The 25124-nt window shown below is 34.4% G+C and overlaps 1 pseudogene; it reads right to left on the reverse strand.

Annotated features, from left to right (window-relative positions):
• Positions 1-9239: 9239 nt before the first annotated feature.
• Positions 9240-9539, reverse strand: LOC122730020 (annotated as a pseudogene).
• Between the last annotated feature and the right edge of the window lie 15585 nt (positions 9540-25124).

Consider the following 25124-nt stretch of genomic DNA (forward strand, 5'->3'; position numbering starts at 1 on the left):
TTGATAAAATACAATACTAATTCCTGTTAAAAACACTGGAAAGCAGCACAAGAAATTATCCTTTCTGAAAATTATAATTATTATCTATCTAAAGCCAAGAACAAACATTATTTGTAATGGGGATATGTTAAAAGCTTTACTAATAAAATCAGAAGTGAAGCCAGGATGTCCATTAATTGAAACTATTACAAAATATTGTATTAGAAATTCTAGTTATAATGATGATGCAAGAAATAGAAATGGAAAGGAAGAAAATAGGCAATGAGGAAACAAACTATCCCTTTTTTGAAGATGTTATGATGGCATATGTAGAGAATCATACAAAACCAACTAAAAATTAGTTAAAGCAATTAACAACTTTACCAGAGTTGCAAGATATAAAACAAATCAAATTAAATCATCTGTAATTAATGTCACCCCCGCCCCCAATAGCAGGAAGAGATAGAAATAGAACTTCCATTTCAAACAGCTAAAGACATTATAAAATACTTGAGAGTCTACCTGCCAAGACAAACCCAAGGATTATATGAATATAATTACACAATATTTTTCACACATATAAAGAGAGATCTAAACAGTTGGAGGCATATTGATTGCTTATGAATCATCTGGCCTAAAATAATGCAAATGACACTTCTATTTACGTTAATTTACTTATTCAGTGCCATGTGAATTAAATTACAAAAAACATTTTATAGAGTTAAATCATCATCATCGTCATCATTTTGAAGATGAAAAGGTCACAAATATGGAGAGAATCACTTTTTAAAAATATATCAGATTGCAAATTATATTGCAAAGAGGTAATAATCAGAAAATTCTGATACAGTCTAAGAAAGAGAGTAATGGATGAACGGAATAGGTTAGTTACACAATACATAGTGATAAATAACAATACTAATCTAGCATTTGATGAACCAAAAGATCTAAGCTTTTGGGTCAAGAATTCACTATTTGACCAAAATCACTGGGAGTATTGAAAAACATTTGGAACAAACTAGATAGAGAATAACAGCTCATATAATAATATACTAAGGTAAAGTTAAAATGGACACATGATTTAGATATAATAGGTGATAACATAAGCAAAATAGGAATGTAGGGAAATATATACTTGTCAGATCTATGGATAAGGGAAGAGTTTATGACTAAGCAATAGGCAGAGGAACATGGAATAGAATTGATAAATTTGATTACATGAAATTAAAATTTTTTGCAGAAGCAAAACCAAGCCAAAATTAGAAGGAAAACAAATTAACCCCACAGAAAACATTCATAGCAAGTTTCTCTGATAAAGCCCTTCTTTTTCTTTTCTTTTTTTTTTAAGTGAGGCAATTGGGGTTAAGTGACTTGCCCAGGGTCACACAACTAGTAAATGTTAAGTGTCTGAGGCCAGATTTGAACTCAGGTCCTCCTGACTCCAGGGTCGGTGCTCTATCCACTGTGCCACCTGGCTTCCCCTAAAGCCCTTATTTTTCAAACACACACACACACACACACACAAACACACACAGAATTGAATGAAATTTATAAAAATGAGAGCCCTTTCCTGATTGATAAACTGCCAAAGCAATGAAGATCAGTTTTTAGAAGAATAAACCAAAGCTATCAGTAGTCACATAAAATGTTCTATAGCAATGTTGTTAGAGGAACTCGAATATGAAAAAATTCCAAAGTACCTCCTTATGCCTATTAGATTGGCTAATGACAGAAAAAGACAATAATGAATTCTGGGAGGGATGTGGGGATACTAATGCAATATTGTTGGAATTATGAAGTGATACAACTATTCTGGAGAACAATTTGGGACTATGCCCAAAAGGCTTTCAAAATATGCACATCTCTTGACCCCATAAAAGCATTACTAGGTGAATTTCATATCCCAGAGATCCAAGAATAGGAATAAGGACCTATTTGTACAAAATATTCATACCAGATATTTTTGTGATATAAAAGACTTAGAATTTGAGGGAATTCACATCAATTGAAGAATGGTTAAACAAGTCATGATATACAATTGTTATGGAATAGTTTTATACTATAAGAAGTGATGAGCAGGATATTTTCTTTCTTTTTTTCTTTTCTTTAAACATTTTTATTTAAAGTTTTGAGTTCCAAATTATATCCCTCCCTCTTTCCTGCCCTCCCTCTTCCCTGAGGGAGTAAGCAATCAGATATAGATTATATACATGCAATTATGTAAAACATTTCCATATTAGTCATTTTGTATAAGAAGACTTAAATAAAAGAGAACAATGAAATAAAGTGAAAAATAGCATGCTTCAGTCTGTGTTAAATCAATTACAGTTCTTTCTCTGGAGGCAGATAGTGTGCTTCATCATTAGTCCTTTGGGATTGTCTTGGATCATTGTATTGCTGAGAATAGCTAAGGCATTCACAGTTCTTCATCAAACAATATTGCTGTTACTGTGTACACCATTCTCCTGGTTCTGCTCACTTCACTATGCATCAGTTCATGTAAGTCTTTCCAGGTTTTTCTGAAATCATCTTTCTTGTCATTTCTTATAGCATAATAATTTTCCATTACAACCATGTACCACAGCTTGTTTAGCCATTCTCCCTTTGATGGGTATTCCTTTTATTTTCAATTCTTAGCCACTACAAAACAAACTGCTATGAATATTTTTTTGTACAAATAGGTCCTTTCCCCCTTTTTTGCATGTCTTTCAGATATAAAACTATCAGTGACATTGCTGAATCAATGGGTATGCACAGTTTTATAGGCCTTTGAGCATAGTTCCAAATTTGAGCTGGATATTTTCAGAAAAACCTGGGAACATTTTTATGAACTGATGTGAAGTGCAGTGAGCAGAAGAACATTTTCTATATTAACTGCAATATTGTAAGTCTGACAAAAGTGACTTTGCTACTATGATCAATACATTTGTCCAATGCAGTGCCAAAGGATCCAGTATAAAAAATGCTATCCACATCCAAAGAGAGATCTGATTAACTCTAAATGGAAATTGAAGCATACTTTGTTTCTTGTCTTTATTGATTTTTTGCTACGTAATTAATATGTACATATGCTTTACATTACTTCATGTGTATAATTGTTATCCTATTGCTTTCATTTTCAATGGGTATTAGAAGGGTAGAAATGAAGCAAAGAATTTGGAACTCAAATGTTTTTAAAAAAAGAATATTTTAAAAATGAATGAATGAATAACTATATAAAATAATATCCTAATACAGAGACTCAACTTGGGGTCTGTGAACTTGCTATAAAAATTGTTTGTTAAAACATTGTAATGTTGGGGCGGCTAGGTGGTGCAGTGGATAAAGCACCGGCCCTGGATTCAGGAGTACTTGAGTTCAAATATGGCCTCAGACACTTGACACTTACTAGCTGTGTGGCCCTGGGCAAGTCACTTAACCCCTATTGCTCTGAAAAAAACAAAACAAAACAAAAAAACAATAATTAAACATGAGTAGTTTTCAGGGTATGCACATTTGAGCATTTACCTCTGATAGGACAAGATACACAATGTTCATATTTTCCCATCCCTTTTTTCATAATACAAGGGACACATTATTTATTTTTATTTTTTCCTATTCTTATTGCCCATTTGAATTGTGAACATATTCCAGAGCTGCCTCATAATTTATCTTCTATATGAACACTTCCATAAATAATAGTTTGGGTTTTTGTGAGACTTTGTGAGCATTATTTCTAAACTTTTGAGAGCAAACCTCTGTTTACCTCAGTTTCTTCATCAATAAAGTGGGAATAATAATACCACCTATATTCCAGTATTTTTGTGAGGATGAAGAGATAATCTTAGTGAAGCACTTTGAAAACCACAAAGCAATATATAAATGCTACCTATTTTTTATTGTAATTATCATCCTGAATCCCAATCTCCTTGTATTGTGTTTTATAGTTAATTGTATTGAATCTTAGTGAAACCTGTTCTGCTTTTTGAAAACTTTTTGAATCTTAATTACATCATTCACTAATCTTAAATGACAAAGCACTATTTCCAACTTTTAAAATCCATATAATATTAATTGTTATAACTTCCCTTCTCTTCAGTTGTGTAATGATTGGAATAACGCCACCTGCTGGAGACTTACTGTAGAAGAGTTCCACCCATGAAGTGAAGGTCTTTGGGGGCAAGACCAGGAGTCTTTTCTTTGGCATCAGGAAATTACGCGGGCTAGTGGGAGGAGGAAGGAAGAGACTGGCGCTTGCTCTCACTCTTTCCTGGGGACTCTGGCGGAGAAGGGAGCTAGAAATGTGCTCTCCCTTTAATAGATAGGAATCTAGGCCTTTCTCTCTCTCTTTACCAAATTCTTACTCTCCTTAATAAATGCTTAAAAGTCTAACTCTTGCTAAAGCTTACAATTTATTGGCAACCACTCATTAGATATTTTAGACAGACTAGCTAGAATTTTAGCCCTTAACAGTTGTCAGGAATAAAATGTGTCAAATGATATAAACACAAGGCTAGAGACTTGAAATATAGTACTAGATACTTTCTTCCAGTTTGACAGTAATCCATTATTCAATGACCAGGGTATAGCTGTATTATGAGCTACAGATATACTTATATTACTGTCATCAAGTCCATACCACTTCATCTTACCCATAAAAAGGGGAGATTTTTTTTTCTAATATCTTAAAAAAATCAAAACGGTATATCCAGGTCTATGCGATTACATTAAAACAAAAATCCATTCAGGGCCTTCTGTATACAAAAATAACTGGAGATACAAGGACAAAAATAAAACTGATTCATTATTATTATTAATTTTAATTTTAAATTCTAAATCTTCTCCCTTCACCCTTTCCTCCACGCTCTGAGAAAAGAATTATGATACTCAATATATATGTGAAGTTATGTAAAACATATTTTCACATCAATCATGTTGCAAAAAATACAAGAAAAATAAAGTGAAAAATTTTGCTTTAATCTTCACTCAGAGTTCATCACTACTCTATAGGTAGATAGCATTTTTCAACATGGGTAATTTAGAGTTGTTGTAGATCAGGGTAACTAGGTCTTTTATAGTTTATTATCATTGCAATATTATTTTTTATTGTGTACATTCTTCTGTTGGCTCTTCTCACTTTATTCTTCATCAATTCAAATGTCTTCCCAGGTTTTTCTGAAATCTTACCCTCCATTATTTGTTATAGCACAACATTATTCCACCACAATCATATACCACAACTTATGCAGCCATTCTACAATTGATGGATAACCACCCCCCACACACACACAATTTCTAATTCTTTGCCAACAGAAAAGGAACTGCTATAAATATTTTTACACATATAAGTTCTTTCCCCTCTTCTTTCATCTTTCTGGGATTCAAATGTCATAGAATTAAAGGATAGGAACAGTTTTATAGCTATTTTGGTATAGTTTCAAGTTTTCTCCGGAATGATTGGACCAGTTGACAGATCTACTAACAGTTCATTAATGTACGTTAATGTACCTTTACAGCAGATGCCATTTTCTTTTTCTCTCATCTTAGCCCATCTGATAGCTGTGAGGTGGTACCTTAAAGAGTTAATTTGACTTTCTCCAACTATTAGTAATTTAGAGCTGGGTTTTTTTGTTTTTTTGTTCGTTTGTTTTGTTTGTTTTTGTTTTTCATTTTGTGGGGCAATGAGGCTTAAGTTACTGGCCCAGGGTCACACAGCTATTAAGTGTCAAGTGTCTGAGTTCAAATTTGAACTCAGGTCCTCCTGAATCCAGGGCAGGTGCTTTATCCACTACACTAACTAGCTACCCCCTCCCCCCATTCCCCTCCCTGCCCAGAGCTTTTTAATATGATTATTCATACCTTTGATTTCTTCTTTTGAAACACCTATTCATATCCTTTGATCATTTATTTTTAACTTAGGAAATGATTCTTATTTTTATAAATTCTGCTCAGTTCCCTATATATTTGAGAGATGAGGCCCTTATCAGAGAAAATTATTTTGAAAAATTCCCCCCAGTTTCCTTCTTTCCTTCTAATCTTGGCTATATTGGTTTCTTACACGCAAATTTTTTTTTTTTAATTCCCTGTAATAAAAGTAATCCATTTTACTTCCTGTGATCCTCTCTATCACTTCTTTGTTCATGATCTCTTCCCTTATACATAGGTCTGGCAGGTAATCTTTTCCCATACTTCCTTTATTTACTTATATCACTGGTTTTTTTGTTGTTTTGTTTTGTGTTTTTCGTGTGAGGCAATTGGGGTTAAGTGACTTGCCCAAGGTCACAGAGCTAGTTAAGTGTCAAGTGTCTGAAGCTGGATTTGAACTCAGGTCCTCCTGAATCCAGGGCCCATGCTTTATCCACTGTGCCACCTAGCTGCCCCTATATCACTCTTTATGTTTGAATATTATGCTCATTTTGAGCTTCTCCTGGTAAATGATATTATATGTTGATCTATGTTTTAGTTGCTTCCAGACTCCTTTCCATTTTTTCCAACACTGTTTGTTGAATAGTGAGCTAGTCCCCCAATGGATTGAATCTTTGGATTTATCAAACATTGCTATTGTGGTCATTTATTTCCATATATGGTATACTTTATTTTTCATTTGATCAACTACTCTATTTCTTAGTAACAGATTTTTGATGATTACTCTTTTGTAATATAGTTTGTGATCTGCTACTGCTAGGCCTACTTCATTTCACTTTTGCCACCAATGATTCTCTTAATATTCTTGACTTTTTTTTTTCCGTACATGAATTTTGTTTTATTTTCTATCTCTATAAAATAATTCTTTAGTAGTTTGATATCTCTGGCTTATTGTCATCCCTGTCTTTAAAGGTCTGAGAGGGATAAATTGAGGTCCCCCTCTAATATAGTTTTCTGGTTCAGTGTCTGAGGCCGAATTTGAACTCAGGTCCTCCTGACTCCAGGGCTGGTGCTCTATCCACTGTGCCACCTAGCTGCTCCTCTAGTATAGTTTTACTGTCTATTTCATTCCGCACTACATTTAACTTTCCCATCAGGAACCTTGATGTTATGTCATTTGGTGTGTATATGTACAGTATTGATAGTAATTCATTGTCTAAGGTACCTTTTAGCAAAATGTAGCTTCCTTTATTATCAATTTTAATTAAGTCTATTTTTGCTCTTGCTTTATATGGCATCCTGACTGTTATCCTTGACTTTTTAAACTTAAGTTGAAGGAAAAGAATAATAGATCATTTTTTTTAAATGGGGCAGCGGGTTAAGTGACTTGCCCAGGGTCACACAGCTAGTAAGTGTCAAGTGTCTGAGGCCATATTTGAACTCAGGTCCTCCTGAATCTAGGGCTGGTGCTTTATCCAATGTGCCGCCTAGCTGCCCCAGGATCTTATTTTCAACTGTGTTTTTCTGTTTAAAGTTCCTTATAAATAATACATTGTTGGATTATGATTTCTATTACATTTTTCTATCCACATCCACTTTAAGGGTGAATTAATTCAATTTATGTTCACAGTTGTGATTGCTAGGTGTGTATGTCCATTAATTCTATTCTTTTCTCTTTATCCTTCTCATTTTTACCCTGTCACTTCCATGAGTTTGTTTTACTTCTGATCACTTTGTTTCTTAATGTAGTTTCCCTCTTATTACCCTTCTTTTTCTCTCCTCTTCTTTCTCTTATCCCTTTTTCCTCCTACTTCCCCATTGGGTAAGATGAATTTCTATGTGTGTATATGTGTGCATGCATGCATGTATATGTGTATATATATATATATATATATATATGTGTGTGTGTGTGTGTGTATACCCTCATGTATTTTGTGACATTACTCTGTTTTCTCTCTCCCTCTACCTTGTCCTAGTATGTCCCTCTTTCTTAACCTTCCATTCTTCTTTTGAAATCAGCTCAACATAATAGACTAACACCAATTCCCTCTGTTTGAATAGATACCTTCTAATTGTCCTAATGATAAAGTTCTTATGGATTAACAAAACTCATCTTCACATATACAAATATAAACAACTTAATCTTCTTGAGTGCCTTATGATTTCTCACTTTCTCACTTTATCATTATATGCTTCTCTTGAGTCTTCTTTTAGAATGTCAGATTTTCCATTCACCACTGATCTTTTCATTAGAAGTGCTTGAGGGGGCAGCCATATGGCATTGTGGCTAAAGCATGGGCCCTGGATTCAGGAGGACCTGGGTTCAAATTCGGCCTCAGACACTTGACACTTACTACCTGTGTAACACTGGGCAAGTCACTTAACCTTCACTGCCCCACAAAAAAAAATGCTTGAGAGTCTTATACTTCATTAAATATCATTTTTTCTCTCTGTAAGGTTACATTCAGTCCCACTGGGTAGCGTATTCTTGGTGATAATTCTAGCTCCAATACTTTTTGGAATATCAAATTCCAAGCCCTCCACTCCTTTAATGTGGTAGCTCTTAAAGCTTGTATGATTCTGACTGTGGCTCCATGATATTTGGATGATTTTTTTTTCTGGCTGCTTGTAATACTTTCTCCTCAAACAGCTAGTTATGGATTTCTGGTATAATATTTTCTTGTTTTTCATTATGGGATTTCTTTCAGGAGATATTTAGAGGATTCTTTCAGTTTCTACTTGGTATTCTATTCTAAGATATCTGATAAGTTTTCCTTCATAATTTCTTGAAATATGAAACCAAAACTCTTTTTGATCATTGCTTTCAGGTATTCCAATACTTCAATGATCTCTTCTTGATCTATTTTATGTTAATTTTCTGAGAGATATTTCCCATTTTCCTCTATTTTTCAGTCTTTTGTCTTTCTTTCCTTCATATCTTCTACTTGGCCAATTCTTATTTTAAAGGAATTATTTTCTGCACTTTTTTGTACCTCTTATCAAGCTTTTAATTCTTTTTTCATTTTTTTTTTGCATTGCTGTTATCTTTTTCCTCAAATTTTCCTCTCTAATATTTTTTTGACTCTGAGAGGTCTTTATTACCTACAGGTCACCAGCAGCATTCTAGGGAACACAGGCCAATGCAGAGGGCCCCCTGGAACTCAGCCACAGTCTAGTGCATTGGGCAGGCAGGCACTCCATCCATCTCCTCCCTTCCCCACGAACACATGGTGCAGGGTGAGGGTGGAGCAGGACACAGGGCCCACAGATAAGGACCCAAGAAGTGGCTGGGCAGCATTCCACTTAGGGGAGGGAGAAAAGAGGAGAAGAGGCTTCCCCAGGCAGCATGGAGAAGGAGGAGGAGACAGGGAGGGCTAATGAGGCTGAAAGAGGCCAGAGGAAGGAAGGAGAGCTCTCTAGATTGTGCCAGTGGCAAAGAGGATGATTATGAGGAGGATGATGCCCACAATCACACAGATGAGGATGATAATCTTCACATTTTTCCAGCAGAATTTCTGAGCCACCTTCTGTGATGTGGTCTTGAAGTGTTCCAATGTGGCCTCCAGGTCTTCCGTCTTGTTCCTAAGATGGTCCAGGTTTTCTCTCTGAGCCAGGATTCACTCCACATTTTGGGTCATGATGTTCTTCACCCCCTCCACCTCATTCTGGAGACTCCTCACTCTATTGCTCCCACCTCCAGCACTGGCTTCCTCCATCTCTCCTCCCATCCAGCTGGGACCCATCAACAGCTGGGACGACAGCAGCAAAGGAACTGGCTCAGCTTCTTTGGTGCCAGGGTGCGCTCAACCTATTTTTTGCTTGTCCCATCTTTTAGCCCACCCTGAGGGCCAAGCTGAGCTTCCAGGGCTGCTGGGGCCGGGGCTGTGTTGGGTGGATCAGCGATCCCGGCTGTCCCAGACTGGGCAGCTCTGCGCAGCATACCTGGATCCACGGGTTACTGTGCTATTGTGCGGAGGCAGAGGTGGAGGTGGAGAAGGAGAGTCTCTTTAATTTTTGAAATCCATTTTTTTTTTGCTCTTTACATTTTTCTTTAGGTCTTCTATGAATTCTGTAAGGACTTATGTCCATCTGAATTTTTCTTTATAGTTTTGCTTGTAGATGTTATCAAGTCATTGTCTTCTGAGTTTGATCTTTCTTGCCACCATGGTAGCTTTATAAAGTCAGGTTCTTTTTTTTTTTTTTGGTTGTTTTCTTATTTTTCAGAATGTCTCTTGACTTTGTACTTTATGTTAGTGTTGGGCACTATTTAGTTCTGGCTGGGGGTATGTCTTTCCTGTTTTGTTTTTTTTTTATGTGCTACTGCTGCTTTCCTAGCTCAATGGGGGCCTTTAGGTTTTCAGTGCTTCCACCATAGTGTGATGTGTGGAGAGGACTGGTCAGTGTTCTCCTGATCTGTGTTTTGATCTTTACTCTTGTAGGATCTCTATTCTCCCATGACTGTGACAACTTCTCAAATGGCTTACAGGGCTGCTCAACTGATCTCGCATCTAGTGCTAGTATAGCAGTCCCCTATCTCTTTCTGATTATGTGTTTAGTTCAGTTATTGCCAGTGCAATTTCACTATACCATATGTCTGACTACCCCCTGCACCCGAAAATGTCTTTATGCCTTTGTTTCTGAGCAGCCCTAGGCTGCAAAAATGACAAAAATATTATTTTTGTTGGCTTTCCTGATCAAAATTCAACTTGGTGTTTTTCTTCTTTAAATTGTTATAGAGAAGGTTCATTTGGAGACCTTGGCAAAATTGCTAGCTTCACTCTACCATCTTGACTCTGCTGATCTGATAACTTCATTCAATAAGATGTTTATAAACCAGAGGGAGATGCTGACAAGAAACATCATCCTAGCTATGAAAGACAGGAAATACCAAAGGCTGAATAGATTCTGAAAAGTATGACACAGATAATAACAGAGCTCAACACATCACAGATATCTATCAGTAGAAAAGTTTCAGCAATAGAAGTGTCCAGTAGAGAAGAGTATGGTAGAGAAAACATAGTAAAGAAGCCCAGATAAGTGGAGAAAGCAGTACATAAGCACTAATAGAGTTAAATGCACAAACTCACACATGCAAATTTGTGATTTCCTCAATGTTAAGAATTAAATCTCTGAAAATTTCCTACACTGAAACAGATCAGAAACTTATCTCCAATATATATTGAGAGATTTGCCTGGATTAGCATTGAGAGGTTAAATGACTTGACCAACATCATAAAGTCAATATATTTCAAAAGCAGGATTTGAGACCAAATGGTCCTTACTCTAAGGCTATCTTTTTTGCATTTAATGCAACACATACATGCATAGCATACTACACACCACAAATAATTTATATATAAACATATATGTATACATATGGCAATACACATGTATGTCATATATACAAACACATATACATGATATTTAACTCTTGTACTATTAAATATTGAATATATATACACATATGGTATATTATTTTTGTGTGTATGCATCTATATATGATATGTGCTACTCATATATATTATATATGTATACAAATAAATACTTGTATAAGAATTTATGAATTAATAACATAACAAGAGGTATAAGAATTGGACTTATGATATCACGAGGATAGGAATCTATCACCTGAGGAATCTACCTCTACCAATAGATTTAGACACTATCTCTGCAACTTAGAGAACTGCCAGAGCACTTAGAACATGATCACATAACCAATATGTGTCAGAGTTGGCACTTGAGCTCTGGTCTTTTTGGTTCCCAGACTCAATCTCTAAGGACTATGTTAGGCTCTGTCTTAGGTACATATATTCTGTAATAATGATCAAAATAGTATATTTTATGATATTTGGTACAGAATATTTAAAAAATATTTTCAAAAGCAACAGATTATAGTAATATTTATGTCTGAATTTTCACTCTCTAATGCTACAAAATAATTATGGTATTTTGATATTCCTGATACAATAGTAATCTTTCTCATTTCTTAATGTTAGTATCATTTTTATAACCAATTTTCATTCCAAAGATTAATTTCAAATAAAATGAGATAACATAATGACTGAAATAATGATTTATAATTTGAAGTTACTTTTGTACTGTTGCTTTTATGAATATTGAGTAAAATGCAACCTTAAAGTGAAAAAAAGTTAGTCATTATGTTTTACTTTTCAAATCCATTTCCTAAGTCATAGTTGAATCTTAACCTGTATTATAGAAACATCTATTGCTAAAGATTCAATTCTCTCTATTTTTCATTGTAAGTATGCTCCTTTAAAATTACAATTATGTGTCCTTTATTTTTATGCTCAATAGTATCATTTACAGAGTTCTGGAATGTTGCCAATGCCTCTTCATTAGTTAAAGATACATTATGGTAATACTTTATTTTTTCCTTCCTAGGCGTATTTCATTCTATACCAGGATTTGTAACTTACTTGGCTAAGAGGTTGCATAATAATAGGAGAATCCAATTTGAATTTTACCTTAAGTTCTAAATATACTTTTCAATCATTTCCAGTGGCATGATGGGGGTCTGCGGCAGTTTCATACACATACTGTAAACTGCTAATGCTCTTGAATTCTAATTGTATGCAAACTTTAAAAATCTTTCTTTGACATTTATATTTAATATTTAAATCCCCCACTTGGATTTCAAAAATATTTTCTCTTTTGAAGAAGCTTCAAATCTGATCCCTTTTCAATGAAGCAATTAGTCCAGATGAATAATTTTGAAAGGAATTCTTACTTCCATCATCACCCTTACAGGGTAGGTTAGAGTTCTCTTTTAAACAGGAATGCCTCTCTCATAATTCACTACTTTGGATTTAAAATTCATTGCTTTTCTGGAAGGCAACTAATGATCAGGTGACAGAGAGCATAGATAGCAGACATTAAACAAAGAACATATTTGGTATTTAAAACTTTTGCTCTATCTCTACAGGCCAGACCACTCTAGTATGTGCAGTGATGGAGGAAGGAGAATTCAGAGGAGATGGTGGCTGAATTTTGGTAAAAATCAAAGGCAATGGACAGTGACTCAATGTATAGAGATACTCAATGTATAGAGTGTAGTGCCTGGAGTCACAAACATACAAGCTCAAATCCAGCCGAAGGCACATAATAGCTATGTGACCCATAGCAAGTCACAATTTTTTTTTTGCCTCCATTTCCTCAACAGTAACATGAGTATAGTTAGGTAATTGCAATAATCAAATGTAGATAATATTTGTAACATGTTAAGCCCAATGGCTGGCACATAGTGGATGTGATATAAATGCTTACTCCCTCCCTCCCTATGACAGGTAACACCTATTTCTATTAAAGTTATCACAATTTTAAGAGTGTCCCAGGTTTGTAATTTCAATATTATTTTTAATTCACCACTCTCATCCCAGATATTTAATTTACTTTCAATCCTTAATATACTTCTAGCAACTTCCCCCAATTTTTATCATACAATTTCCACTTTCCTACATTACTGCTCTAGTTTCCTAATAGTTCTTCCTGCCTCACATCTTCTGCACTCTAACCAACTTTCAAAAATTGTCAAAGTGACTTTCCTCATGTACAAATCTTACTATGTTATTTACCTACTCAATCAATACCAGCGTTTTTCCATTTTGTCAAGTGTCAACTATAAACTCCTCTATCTTGTAAATTCCTTCACAATTCTATCCCAACCTATTCTTCTGGATTCATTGAATATTTTTCCCTTTTCTAAACTCTTTGCTTAAGCCAAACTGTATTTCTATTCCTCATATAGCTCACATCACTTCACTGTGCATTTGCTCTGGAATTCCTCTATGACTAAACTTTATTTTCTTCTCTTTTTCCCTCATAGAAGATTTGTATTCCAACAAGATACACCGCTAGCATCCCTTTCTATATAAAGACTTTCCTGATCACCCAAAATGCTAGTGCACTTCCTCCCAAACCAGCCTGTTGTTGACTAGTTTGCATTTATTTGTACTTATTCTTTTAAATTTTGTTTTGTTTATTATTTAGGCACTTTTGTTTCCCCATTAGGATATCAGCTATTCAAGAGTAGATGTTCTTTTTGTTTTGTTTTGTTTTTGTGGAGCAATGAAGGTTAAGTGACTTGCCCAGGGTCACACAGTTAGTAAGTATCAAGTGTCTAAGGCCAGATTTGAACTAAGGTCCTCCTGAATCCAGGGCCAGTGCTTTATCCACTTTGCCACTTTGTTGTCCCCTAGATGTTCTTTCAATCTTTGATTTGTATCCTAAGCACCTTGGACAGAGCCTGTCATCTAGTACAAGATTTTTAATACTATATATATGCTTATTCATTGGTTGATGTATGGTATAGAGAAGTGAGGGAAAAACACAAAAATTAGTGCACCTTGGAGTACAATGAATGTCCCTAGGCTGTTTCCTCATATTAGGTAGAAATATTTATCGAGTACTAAGTCATTGTGATAACTTTTCCCATTACCAGATTTTCTAGTGTTGTTATTCCCAAAGGGGGTAGAGTATTTATGAGTGTTCTTCCGACGTTTTTTGTGGTTTAAGAAATTCTAAATAATGACATACTGAGTAAAATGGAATATACTAATATGCTTGACAGTCACTTGGGAGACCAGAATTATAATTTGCAGTAAAATTCACTATTCTATTCTAGCATTATTTTCTTCCTATACTTCCAAAACATACTATATAAAAGTTGTATGAAAGACTTTAAAGTCCAAAGTACTTGTTAAATGCTCCCAAGCTTTCCTTTCACTCCCTGACCTCAACCAACCCCCCCCTTTTTTTTTTAGAAATAAATATCTTCTTACTCTATTCACCAGAATTCATTATTCTCTATTGGTCTAACTTCTAAATATTTGTGCATTTTTCACTTATATAAGGTTATTCTGACTTCAGATATTTGGGATAATTGAAATTCTTGTAACAAGCAGTTAATATGCTCTGGGGAGACAAGGTATAGAAGTGAATACAGTTCCCTGAAAAATACTCGAGTTCCATGATAGCAAATTTAGTTTAGTGAAGCATGACAGACAGTGATAGAGATGAGCAAATGCTTATAGGCCCTCCCAAGGAGCTGATAGGTAAAAGTGATGACTTCTCTGCTCTATTATAAAGAAAGCCTTCATTCCATTTGCTTAAATTTATAGATATTTTCTTCTAGGTAGGGATATAATTGGTCCACCTTCCAGGATCATTATGCTATAAGGAAACTTTTACTTGCCAACAACTTTTGATTTTGACAGGAGCACAGAATTTACATAGGACTTAAAATTTTCAAAGAACTACACATGTATATTCTCATATGGTTTTCACAGGAACTCTGTTATATAGTTGCTGTTAGTGTCCTCATTTTACAGATGAGGAAACTGAGACTGAAAAAGGTTAAATGACTTGCATAGGGTCACAGAATTTAACTCTAAGTACAAGACTATGAACTATGCCACCTAGAAATTAACCTAATTATATTGTAGACTTCCCCCTCCAATTGATTTTTTAAAAATTTTAGCATATAATTTAAAACAAAGAAAAAACTCCCCAAACTTTATGTTTATGATCCATAAAAGGAACATGAGTTTGGAGGGGATTGTGTAATTCTAGAAACTTCCCCATCACATAAGAAACTTTGCCATTTAAGGGGGGGAGGGAACTCATATTTTATATATCTATATCTATCTATATACACATACACACACACATATACATACTTATACACATATAGACATACATATATACAACTACCCCTCAGAAAATGGAATCCATGGGTTTTGCATAAATCTTTACATTTACATATGTATTATTATGTATACATATATGTCTAGTTAAAAACTATAATATAACTAGCCCAATTCCTATTTGGCACAGTAAATAGAAAGTTGGAATTAGAAATAAAAACAATAAAACTTTTATAAATATGTATAGTCCTTGTATAATACATGTACCATGCACCATATACAATAGAAATACCACATACCATATGTGTATACATATTATATATGCATTTATATAAGTTTGTATATATATGCATAAATCACCCACATATCTGTCTTATATAACACTTGCATTTCTGTGTTATATAACACATGTGTATATGTATACAAAACACTTATATATCTAGAGTGGGAATTTCTTTTGTTTAGCTATACATGTTTGTAATGGTTTTATTCATTTTTAGTTCTCAAAGTAGGGGGTTAGGAGATAGGAGGTAGAGAATTACAACCCAAAAATAAAAATAAAATAATATTTTAAAATAAAATGTTAGATTAATTTAAATTATGATTTCTCAAGGGGAATGAAAATCTGTCCATTTTCAAAGTGAGATTAAATAAAAGTAAACCTTTCTATGACAATATACGAGTGAATAACAGCTGTATGGAATAACAAAGAAGGTAGACCCAATAGAATATATAAAGCATTAAGTGTCAGGAGACCTGCAGATTGGGGAAGACCAAATCACCAAACCTGCCCATGTTGTCCAGATGTTCTCAAAAACTCTGTGGAGCTTTAGAATTCTAGGCTCTATAGTCTAAGTAGGGTCAATTAAAAGGAAGTAAAGACAAGCAGGTGCTGGAAAAAATCTGTTTAATCTTGGGAAGTGTGAGCATTCAGCTGCATCCATGCTTGTGAAATGCTTGCAAATTTGAGGCAAACTGGCATTACCCAAGAAAATACATGGATTATATTTCCCAATAGAAGACAATTTGCACCCTGAAATTTTCTTCTATTATACTGGAGTTATAAACTGTACCTATCTTGGGTATTCAAATGGAAGTGTCTAAGAAGTAAGAAATGTAATAGAGGAATTACAGACTAAAAATATGTGGCTAGGCAGCTCTGTGGATAGAATTCTGAGCCTGGAGTCAGGAATATCTGAGTTCAAATTCGGTTTCAGACACTTAATAGCTGTATGACCTTGGGGAAGACATTTAATCTCTGTTGGTCTTAATACATGGGAAAAGGAACAGAAAACCATTCCAGTATCATTTGCCAAGAAAACCCCATGAACAGTATGGTCCACAGAGTCTCATGAAAAGTAAGACACAATTGAATTACAACAGAGAAAAAGTGAGTTAGCCATTCTCTCAATTCTTATGACTATGCCTTAGAAGATTAGTAAACATATCCTAGAGTCAATTTCGACCATACACTTGTCAAAAATGCTTGAGACAAGTAGAAACAAAAGTAGCAATCAAGTTAATTAGGATAGTGAGTTTAATAAATGAAGGCTACTCTCCTACCTTATTCCCAAAACTCACAGAAAGATAAAAGCAGAATATCCCTAAACTTGTCTAATTTTCCAGAACCTTCACAGACAGGTCTAACTCATCTCAATTCCATTTTTTATAAATGAAAGTATTTTATTATTTTCCAGTTACATGTAGAGATAGTTTTCAATTTCATTTTAAGAATGAAGAAGGAACAACACAAATTCACAAAAGGGGCAAGTAATGAAATGCTAATTCAAATACAGTAGTTATTATGATCCCTGAACTAGTCCCTGTGTTTGATTTCAGAAATGAGGGCGCAGTGCCACTTGAAACTGCTCTGGCTTTCCTAAAACAAAGTGTCTGGCCTAGACAATCTTTGGTACTAGGAATTTCCAAAGCTATCTTTTATATTCTGCAGTCAGTTCTCTGGGACCAAATTGAAGTCATCTTACTTCATACTGTCAGCAAGTTATGTTTCACATATGTGTGCTTACACATTTCCAACACTTATAGTTCTCTTTTTGAGTAAGTCATGGTAACTTTTGTATTCATAGGGGTCTGTTTTCCCACATTCCTAAGAAAACATCTTATTCTATTGTGCAATCTTCCCCCCCGCCCCCGACTTATTTTTGGTGGCACCAGAGGAAGAAATTTAAGATTAGGCCAGCATCAAACACTATAGGGAATCACTAATCCATGGTTCATCCAGAGCTGCTGGGAAAATGTTTTTAAACAGAATGTTTTAGTCATTACTATGAAATGACAGTCTAGTGTGAGTATTTCAATGATCACCAGGAGGCTGTTGTAACAGGATTTGCCCTAGATTTCATATTGCAAAAACAAAATAAAGATCATATTTTTATAAATACTTTTATAGGGTTATTTTTGAGTATAAAACAATCTCCATTTATTTTTGTTTAGAAGCTCTGGAGCCCCATGATTAGTTATAGAGGCTGGGCTACCTGGTTCATCTAAAGGCTTCTCGAGTTCATGGAGTGTGAAATCAAACAAGATATTCCATGTGGTTATTGAGAATCAATGACATGAAAAATATATTCATCATTTGATACTAGAAATATTGAAAATCAGTCAGAGAGATTCATGTTTGATAGAATCAATGTTAGAGCGTTAAAGGGCTGAAGAAATCATCAAGTTAAACCCTCTCCTGTTGCAGATGAGAATACAGAGGACCATTGAGGTTAAATGTTGTTTCCAAGACCATGAAAATAGCAGCTATAGCTAACAGTATTATAACAAATATTTATTAAGAAGCTACTGTATTCAATATATTATTCTTGATTTTGAGGAATATAAATAAGACATGGTACCCAGGGTTATTTGACAATCTAGTGAAATCTAATACCAGGTCAACCTTACATTTTTAGCATCTTCCTTCATCCCATCACAACCCTTCTCAGTATCTGGAAAAGGGGATTTCTTTATTAGTTGGGATCGTTTGCAGACAACAGCTAAGGTGTGAGAGCTAGGATTTTCTACAACTATTCATATTATCATATTCATTAAAATTGATTAGTGATTTCCCCAAAGTATCCACATATATGAACCTGATCCCAACTAAGAAAGATCAAAGATGAAGAAAACCATAAAAGAAACTGAAGTAAACTCATTCGTCTACTTCAGAACCAAACAAAAAGACGGGGAGATTGGGAGAAAAACCACACCAGAGAAGCCAGCATAAGCTCAAACAAATGGGGAAAACTGAATTAAGTGTGGAAATTTAGGGCATACTCAGTCAAAGGCTCAAGGAAGCTTAGATGGGCAAGTTGCTGTTACAGGGACCTGTTACTTGAGCTCCCACAAATAGAACTGAAACCAACCAAATAAAGTGCTGGTAGCTGAATATCTGAATCTAAATCCTCGAGCTGGTCTGTTAGAGCAGAACAAGAGAATAGCACCATTTCTCATATATAACATTGCAGGTATGGGGGGGGGGGTGCTGTAAAGACACTTCTCAGAGTAATTAATTCTTTAAGAGCCAGAATTTCACTTCAGGAAGACGGTAAGAAGGAGTTGAGATGAACATGATTCTTAGCATTGCACTGGGGACGGATAAGGGATAAGGAAAACAGAAGACAGACTGTTTAAGGCCAGGACCACAATGTACTAGGGTACTGAGGACATTTAGGGTAGTTTTGCTGTAGCAATGGTATACAGACTGCAAAGAGGAAAGGCTGAAAGAAGACCTTCTCCACTCACCCAAGTAGGCCAGAGAGGACTGACCTAAGTGTAAAATCCCAATTCAACCACTATGATCAAGTGATTATAAAGGAGGAAACACTGAGAATGAAGAAAACAATATTATAAATTAAGAGAAAACCAAAAATGTAATTTCTTATTTTTTATATTTAATATTGTTTTTCTCAGTTGTTTGTTGTTCAGTTGTTTCACTCTTGTCTGGCTCTTTGTGACCCTCTTTGGGATTTCCACGGCAAAGATATTGGATTAGTGTGCCATTTCCTTTTTCAGGTCATTTTACAGAGTATGAAACCAAGACAAACAGGTTGAAGTGACTTGCCCAGAGTCACACAGCTCTTTTCCCTTATGCTTCCCACTAAGACAAGGTTGATTTTTATACCCAACTGAGTGTGTATGTTATTTCCTCTTTGAGGCAATTCCAATGAGAGTAAGGTTGAGGTATTGCTCCCTCATCATATTTGACTCCATTGTAAAAAGTCTTCCTTTCACACCTCTTTTATGTGAAATAATTTTTCCAGTTCTTTCTTTTCCTCTGATCTTGCCCAGTTTATCCCTCTTTGTTCTTATTTATTTATTTATTTATTTATTTGGTAAGGCAATTGGGGATAAGTGACTTGCCCAGGGTCACACAGTTAGTAAGTGTTAAGTGTCTGAGGCCAGATTTGAACTCAGGTACTCCTGACTCCAGGGCCGGTGCTCTTTCTACTGCACCACCTAGCTGCCCCCTCTTCTTATTTTTTGAAATCATCCTATTATAGCCATGTTCTTTATCAATGTTTACTTTGTTGTAACTGCCCTAATATTGATAACATTATTCGAAGTTATAATTATTATTTTCCCATATAGGGATGTAAATATTTTAACCACATTAATCCCTTTATGATTTCTTTTTCATGCTTAACTTTTTATACTTTTCTTGGGTCTTGTCATGCCCTGAATCCACGGCCAGTGCTTAATCCATTGTGCCACCTAGCTGTCCCCTCTGATTTCCTTTTAATCAGTTGTCTGACACCCACCTCCACTTCCATGGGTTGAGAACTCCCAAAACTGCTGTTGCTCCCAATTTACTCCCTTCCAGGCTCACAGCTTGCACAATGGCCTGTTCCTTTACTGTCTGCACTGTGTTCTAGGCCTGACCTTCCCTTGGTGAGATAGGTCTGTCCTACTTATTGCCTAAATTGTCTTGAGCAGAAAAATTGTTTCACCTGAGCTTTTGCTGATTCTGCTGCTCCAGAATTTGATTTGAGTTCATATCTTGGAGTTGGTTAGAGAAGATTTTGAGAGAGCTTGGCTGAATGTTCCTCTTTTCCACCATCTTGACTCCACTTCCCTAAGATGCATTTTCAAAAGAAGAGAGTAGCCCTACAAAATTGCAAACAGATTCAGGGGAGGTGGAGGATTACCTATAAGGATTAATATAATAGTATTTACTGGAAGAAAAGAAATAAACTATTAAAATTAAATTATTCAGGGAACAGCTAGGTGGTGCAGTGGATAAAGCACTGGCCCTGGATTCGGGAGGACCTGAGTTTAAATCCAACCTCAGACACTTGACACTTATTAGTTGTGTGACCCTGGGCAAGTCACTTAACCCTCATTGCACCACAAAAAATTTAAATTATTGATAGCATTAGAGTTTAGAAGCATAAATTATAAAGACAACAAAATGCCAAAAAGAAGACAAAAGTTATTGACACTTTGAAAACCAGAGTAGAAAAAAGCAACACAGCACTACATAAAGTAATAAGAAATTTTTGAGTTAAGTCAATAGATTGTAAAAATATAAGTAAATATAATATCTTATAAAAACTGACCGGGGGCAGCTAGATGGCGCAGTGGATAGAGCACTGGCCCTGGATTCAGGAGGACCTGAGTTCAAATCCGGCCTCAGACACTTAACACTTACTAGCTGTGTGACCCTGGGCAAGTCACTTAACCCCAATTGCCTTACTAAAAAAAAAAAAATAAATAACAAAAAAAACTGACCTACAAAAAAGATAAAGGATAATTGGATAGTCATGGTATTCCATGAAATACAAGCTCAAAATACCTTTTTAGTATCTTTTTTAAAAATCACCGACATTTAGGAAAACAAATGGTCAAAGTCAAAGTAGAAAAAACACACTGATCATTATATGAAAAAAATTGCAAACTGAAAACAACCATGGATATTAAAGATAAATTCAGAGCTTCCAAGTCAAAGTAAAATTATTATAAGCAGGCAGAGTTCAAATCCTGAAAAATCATATTGTAAATCACTAAATGCAATAGCATTTACTTTAAAAGAGAGAAAATCTTATTATAAGATATTTCAAAGGCAAAAGATAAACGCTTAAAATAAAAGATAAAACCCTTCCCCAATAACAAGAGCAACAGCAATAATGGAGTATGTTAGTATAATTCTTTTTATATAGGGCTTTCAAACATTCCTGATAAAAAGACCAGAGTTAAATAGAAATTTTGACATGCAAACATTTAAGTCAAGAACAACTTTGAAAAGTAAATATAATTGCATAATTAAAAGACGTTAATTAATGATGAGGTGCTTATATTGTATTACAATGCAAAGAATAGTATCTTCATACTCAGAGACTATAAATTCCAATTATAAACCTTATAATTATTATTTGTATGACCTAAGGTTAATCACTGAACTTTCCAGTATTGCAATTTTCTTATCTGTAAAACTGTGGTGGGGTGGAGATGGAGTTGGAGTGGATGGGACTTAAGTCCTCTTTAAGCTTTATATCTATGATGCATGATGATTCTATTGAGTGAGAAGAGATGTGTCATTTCAGAGTCTTAATATATTCAAGGATTCCAGAAGGAGTTCAATTAGACAACGTTCTGATTGTTTTATTTATAAGCAAGGAAAGGTAAAGTGGAAATGGAATGTATGAGGAACAAATGACAAAGAAAGGTAATGATATATTTCACATAAATGGGGTATGTAAAAAGAGTATACAAAAATGGAGGTGGGAAGGGCGCATAAATATTGCTCTTCTGAGCCAGATAATGGCATAAACATTCACACACATAGACACACATTTAGCAGAGACATGCGAAACAATTAATGGGGAAACAGGTAGAGACTAAGAAAAGGGAGAAAAGGAATAAAGAGAGTGGAAATGGGGAGGAAATATGAAACCAAATATGAACTTTGGATGGTTTATTATCATGGGAAGACTAAAAAAAGAATGTTTAAGAACTAGAGATTGAGCTCTGGGATTGGTGAAAGAGGGGTATAGTACAAGGAACTAAATAGTTTAATTATGAATTACTAGTGCTGATCAGATAACCTCTCCTTGAACTCCTTCACCTTGGATAAGTCAGGGATGCAGGAAGTAAAGAGGGAACAGAATACTAGAGGTTATGCTAGAAAGAAATGCATAAGTACCAATTATTTCAAGTAGAGTAAAAGGGATAAACACATTTATAAAATGGAATAAAGTAATAGGAATTATTAGTAGTAGAATTACAATTAGTAGTAGTAGTGCTAGTATTAGAAGGTAGAATCCAGCAAGATCTCAATTACTAGGAAAACAGTTGAAACATTTGAATTAATTAATTGAGGGACAGGAATAGAATTTACTATACTTCAAGTGAAAAAAATAAAATCAGGGAGAATAATAATGTTTTTGGACAAATCAGTAGTAACAATAGGCATAGTTAAACAAAGTAAGTGGGGGAAGTACTTTATTCTAAAATGGGCCATAGATTATGAATTAGTATCTGTAAAGTATATAGAAGCACTGCATGGTATAGGTTCTGAGGTTTTGAAAGAATAAATTAAATTGACTTATATGGAGTCACACATATTAAAATTATAATAAATAATTTCAGTTTATTGCTCTCAAACTGAGAAATATCAAACAAAAAACAATCAGGAAAGTTCAGACCCTGAATAGAATTTTAGAGAAAAAATAGATTTTATATATATATATATATATATATATATATATATATATATATATATATATATATATATATATAACAAAAGTTATTTTATGGGATTAAGAAAAAAGTATACAATTACATAATGTAAATAGCAATATACACATTTCTAAAGTATGGATGTATTGAACTTTTACAAAAATTGACCATGTGCTAAGGCATAAAAACATAAAATACATAGAATAAGTATAAAAATGTAATATTATGCATAATATCTCAGTTGAATTAGTATCAACAATATAGCATTGCTTTACTATTAAGAAAATATGTCTAATAGATTATAGAACTAATTAAATCAATGTGGTTATACAAGTAGATGTAGAAACACTTTTGTTAAAATGCCCTACTAGTTGATGTTAAAAGTATCCATAGATTCCTTAATTAGGTAAATAGTATTAACCTAACACCAAAAAATCTAGCAATATCTGTAAAGAAGTGTGATGTTTAACATCTAAATGTGGGTTCTAATCTGGCTCCCCCCAATTTTTGGGGGGGAGGTGACTAAAATCACTGAAAAATTCAGCAAGAGTTTAGGCTTTTAAGGATTTATTAAAGGAGTTAGTGAAGAGAGAGGATGGAAAATCCTTGTTAGATCTATTTGGTATAGCCAGAGAGAAACCTTTTCTTTTCCTAGCAGTCCACATGAAGTCCCCCACCACACCAAAGTCCTGAATGACAAAGGGACCCTCCTTTTCTAGCAGCCCATGTGAAGTTCTGCCACCAAGTCAATGTCCAAATGAAAAGAGGGAGATCTAGCAAGCCAGCCTCATCTTCCTATTTCCTGTCTCCCTCCCCAAAAGAGGAGGTCCTTCAAGCTGATTGGTTGAGAGTGGTCTCTTGCTGATGTCAGTAGTCCACAGCCTCTGAGAACAACACATCACTCAGGGCCAACTTGGTGTGGTCTCGATTTAATCATTCTTAAGTAGGTACTCAGACAATCAATTCCAAATCAATCTTCAGGTGGAGCCCCTGAGTGTTGGCCAAATCCCATTATTTTATCACAGAAGCAATACTAAAGGCACTTCCAGTAAGGTTACAAGAAAGAAAAGATGTTCATTGGCAGTATTACTATTCCATATAGTTCTAGAAATGTGAGGTATAATTTAAAAAAAGATAAATAGAATAAATAGGCAAATAATAAGCACAATTATCAATATTTTCCAGATGAAACCATGATTTCCCTAGATAACAGTAGAGAAACAACTAAAATTAATTGATCAAATCAATAATTTTAGTAAAGGAATATGAAAAAATCACGCAAAATTATGAGTTCTTTTTGTTACCAATAAAAGACATAGAAAATTCAATTCAATTCAAAATAACTAGAGTTTTAAAGAATATAATTATATGAATGCAATAAAAACCCACATTATTTAAATAGACAAATTTAAATAATTTTCAAAACAATGCTCAATATTCAGTGGCAATATAATAAAAATATAATACTATCTAGGTTAAAGTTTCCATTTCAAAACAGTCAATATAACTAAAGTTATTTTATAGGATTAAGAAAAAAAGTAATAAATTTTTTCTAGAGCTTCTAAAATTAAAGAATCTTAAGAGAAAAAAATTTTAAAAAGATGAAAAGGAAGGGCATTTAGTATTGCCAAATAACAAACTATACTGCAAATCAGCATTCTGATGCTGGTTAAATTTTTTAACAGTTGATCATTAGAACAGATTAGAGATAGAAGTTCCAGAAGCCATTAAACATAGTACCATACCAATTACTAAGATAAGGACTCACTAATTAACAAAACATTAGAAAATCTTGAAAGTAGTCTATAAGAAATCAGCATTAGTCAAAATCTCACACCACATACCACAAGTGGCAGAAATCGATTATATGACCTAAGTATTAAAGAAAATAAGAACGAATTAAAAGAATCTGTCAATTACTTTTTTTAGCTTTGGCTAGGGGAAGAATCATTGACC

This window comes from Dromiciops gliroides, chromosome 1 (genome assembly GCF_019393635.1).
Source record: "Dromiciops gliroides isolate mDroGli1 chromosome 1, mDroGli1.pri, whole genome shotgun sequence".
NCBI classification, from domain to species: Eukaryota; Metazoa; Chordata; class Mammalia; order Microbiotheria; family Microbiotheriidae; genus Dromiciops; species Dromiciops gliroides.